The following is a 4,445-nucleotide window of genomic DNA, read 5'->3' as shown; positions in this document are numbered from 1 at the left end:
TCATCATCAATCGTATTTATTGAGCGCTTACTATGTGCAGAGCACTGTACTAAGCGCTTGGGAAGTACAAATTGGCAACATATAGAGACAGTCCCTACCCAACAGTGGGCTCACAGTCTAAAAGGGGGAGACAGAGAACAAAACCAAACATACTAACAAAATAAAATAAATAGAATAGATATGTACAGATAAAATAAATAAATAAATAGAATAAATAAATAAATAAGTAAGTAAATAAATACATTTATCACAAGGCTGACAGTAGTGGAAAGGTCGTAAAAGTAAGCACCACCTCTTACATGTAACACACAGTATTACTAAAAGCCATACTGTTGAGTGATACACTTTGTGGCTTCTGTGAGAAGTGGGCAAGAAATTGAGAGAGAGACACATGGCCACAGAGTGGAAAGATGGTGAGCAGAGAGAAAGAGCCAGCCAGCCAGAGGCATGAACCCTACCCAGGGTAGGGACTGCGTCTGACCCGATGATCGGGTACTTATCCCAGCACTTATACAGTGCTCAGCACAGCAGACAGCGCTTACCAAATACCACCATCATCGATTATTATCAGATGTAGATCGGAAGACAGATGAAGTGGACAGGGATGGATGAGAAGAGGAGGCTTGGCTTGGGTCTGGCTGACGTCACTGGGTTGGTGGCGGGGAAGGGGGAGCTGAGCCGGGACTGCTCCTCGGAGGCACATGGGACATCCTAAGGCCTCAGCTGGAGACATCCCTCGTCGCCCATTTTAGACATGGGAGGGGTCAAAAGCTGTTCCAATCCTCATGAAAACTCACCAGAAAGGATGGAAAGTCTCATATGCCCTTCTAATTAGTCAATCAATGGTATTTATTGGGCGCTCACTGTGGGCAAGAGCCTGCACTGGGCTCTTGGGAGAGGGCAATACAACGGAGTTGGCAGACACGATCCCTGCCCCCAAGGAGCTTCCAAAGTAGAGGTAGAGCTGGGCATTCACGTACATTACAGCTAGGGGAAATGGATATTGTCATCATCATCAATAGACTTTGAGCACTTAACTGTGTGCAGAACACCATATTAAGTACTTGGAAGAGTACAATACAGCAGAGTTGGCAGACACATTTCCTGCCTACAATGAGCTTACAGACTAGAGAATCTATACAAAAGTGCTGGGGGTGGTGGGCGGATATCAAATGCTTAAGGAGTACAGATGGCAAATGGGGGAATAGAAGTTTCAGTCAGGGAAGGCCTTTTGGAGGAGGTGTAGCTTTAGTAGGGCTTTGAAGGTGGGAAGGGTGGTAGTCTGTCAGGTATGAAGGGAGAGGGAGTCCCTGGCCGGAGGAAGGATGTGGGTGAGGGAGAGGTAGAGATAGATGCGATCGAGGTACAGCGAATAGGTTGGCTTTAGAGGAGCCGAGTCTGTAGGCCGGAGTGTAGTAGGAAACCAGTGAGGTAAATAGGAGAGGGCAAGGTGATCGAGTGCCTTCAAGCTGCCGGGAAGGAGTTGCCTTTTGATGCAGAGGTGGATAGACAACCATTGGCGGTTTCTGAGGAGTGGGGAGACGTGGACTGAAAGTTTTAGAAGAATGATCCAGGCAGCAGAGCGAAGTATGGACTGGAGAGGGGAGAGAGGAGATGGGGAAGTCAGCAAGGAGACTGCTGCAGTAGTCAAGGCGGGATACGAAAAGTGCTGGGATCAGCATGGTAGCAATCTGGATGGAGAGGTGGAGGGATTCTAGGGATATTGTGAAGGTAGATCTGACGGTATCGTGACAGACTGATGGTGTGAGTTGAATGAGAGCAATGAGTTGAGGATAATGAGTTTCAGGCATGTGAGGTGGTGGTGTTTACAGAGATGTAGGGTTTGAGTGGAAAGGTGACTTCTGTTTTGAACATATTAACTTTGAGGTGTTGGCTTAAACCCAGCAGAGATGTCCTGAAAGCAGAAAGAAATGTGAGACTGCAGAGGAGAGAGGTTCAGGTTGGAGAGGTAGATGTGGGAATCATCCCTGAAGAGATGGTAGCTGAAGCCGTGGAGCAAATGGCATGGATGTAGATGGAGTGGGAGTGAGTGTAGACAGAAAATAGAAGGGGACCCCGAAATGAGCGTTAAGGGACTCCCCCAGTTAGAGACGGTGGGAAGCAGAGGAGGAACCGGCGAAGAGACTGAGAAGGAACAGACAAGAGGAGAACCAGGAGCAGACAGTGTCGATGAGGATTAGGATGGAGTAGAGGCCGTTGGATTTGGCAAGAAGGTGGTGGCCTGAGAGCAGCTTCCGTGGAGTAGAGAGGGAGGAAGCCGGCTCCTAGGGGGTCAGTGAGAGAATCGGCGGAGAGGAAATGGAAGCGGCAGGTGTCGACAACTCCTTTAAGAAGTTTGGGAAGGAAAGGTAGGAGGGAGATGGAGCGATAATAAGGGAAGGCATGGGGTCAAGGGCTGCGTTTTTAGGGCGGGTTGAAAAGCAGTGGAGAAGGAACCATTGGAGAATGAGCAGTCGAGAAGCAACATGGTGGAGTGGATAGAGCACAGGCCTGGGAATCAGAAGGTAATGGGTTCTAGTCCCAGCTCCACTGCTCGTCTGCTGTGAGACCTTGGGTAAGCCACTTCAATTCCCTATGCCTCAATTACTTCATCTGTGAAATGGGGATTGAGACTGTGAGCCCCATATGGGACAGGGACTGTGTCCAACCTGATATGGTTGTATTCATTCATTCATTCATTCAATCGTATTTATTGAGCGCTTACTGTGTGCAGAGCACTGGACAAAGCGCTTGGGAAGTACAAGTTGGCAACATATAGAGACGGTCCCTACCCAACAATGGGCTCACAGCCTAGAAGGGGGAGCCAGACAACAAAACAAAACATGTGGATGGGTGTCAAGTCATTAGAATAAATAAAAGTAAAGCTAGATGCACATCATTAACAAAATAAATAGAATAGTAAATATGTACGACATAGAGTAATAAATCTGAACAAACATACAGGTGCAATGGGGAGGAGCAGGAGGTAGGGTGGGGGGATGGGGAGGAGGAGAGGAAAAAGTGGGGTGTATCCACCCCAGCGCTTAGTACAGTGCCTGGCACATAGTAAGTGCTTAACAAATGCCATCATTATTATTATTATCATTAAGATGGTGGCCTGATAAACTGATTAATGCAATGGATCTCCATCTCCACGCCTTAGAGCAGATGGTTTCAACTAGTAATCCAGGTGTTAGACTTGGTAGGCGTATTGGAAGATACCAAATCTTTTACTTTCTCAGGAAAAAATTTAGCGTTCTGGAGCGCAGCAATTTTCTGATTGACATCATGGGACCCTTAAGTAATTACAGGGCATCTTGCGTGTCACCATTTAAGATCTGGACCCTTGTAGGTCACCTCATCAAACGGCATATCCCCAATACATCAATGATTGGCTAACGTAGATGGAAGTAAAACAGATGCTTGGTGAATTAGAGGAATATAGGAAAATCATTTTTTAAAGTGCACTTTACTGAACATATTAGATCTGTAAGCAAAGAAAAATGACTTGCTCTTCAAGAGTTAAGCTCAAAAATCTACTTACCATCTAGAGCCCTTGGAATACTGAAAAAGACTTATGAGCATAGAAAGCGCAGGAAGGACCTCATTCTAAACATAATGTACTTCAAAACTTGGTTTACGTGGCCAAGTGAAGCAAGTGTGTTTTCTGGAGAGAATTTTTTTATAGTAAAATCTCTATTTCTTCTCTAAGTTCCCAGAGCAAGCTTCACCTAACGGCTACCCATCTTCATCTGCACCTGAATCACAATTAGCAGACCACGTACCCCTGGTCTCATCTTAGAGCCCAGTTGGCGAACTCCGACGTCTGTATATTCACTTGATCGACAGCATTTTGGGCTTTCCCACTCCTTTTTCTTCCCAGGCCTCTCCTCTCCCAGTTCTGTCCTCCCAACATGGGTGACCTTTGGGTAATCCTCATAGTTGGAGGACGATAAGGGGCCTGGAAAAATATGATCTCTTCCAATTCAAGTTAAAAGCATCATTTAAAATATTTGAGATAGTCATCCACAACTACTGTATGTTGAATAATTGCTCTTGAGACCCATACACGTACAGTCCTCTAGACTGTAAGCCCATTGTGGGCAGGGAGTATGTCTGTTCCGTCGTACTCTCCCAAGCACTTAGTACAGTGCTTTGTGCTCAGTAAATACCACTGGTTGACTGATTGATACCCAGAATGACCCACAGATGATTCATTCATTCAGTTGTATTTATTGAGTGCTTACTGTGTGCAGAGCACTGAACTGAGCACTTGGGAAAGTACAATACAGCAATAAACAGTGACATTCCCTGCCCATGACGAGCTCACAGTTGCTTCACAGAGTTGGTGCAGCACGGTGGACTGACAATAAGTTTGAACACCATAGTTATATATTGAGCCACGACCAGAAGCCCTACACATGCAGATTTTCATTGGCAGCAGT

This window comes from Tachyglossus aculeatus, chromosome X1 (assembly GCF_015852505.1).
Source record: "Tachyglossus aculeatus isolate mTacAcu1 chromosome X1, mTacAcu1.pri, whole genome shotgun sequence".
In the NCBI taxonomy this organism is placed as follows: Eukaryota; Metazoa; Chordata; class Mammalia; order Monotremata; family Tachyglossidae; genus Tachyglossus; species Tachyglossus aculeatus.
The sequence above is the reverse complement of the archived record's forward strand: the minus strand, read 5'-3'. Positions refer to the sequence as shown.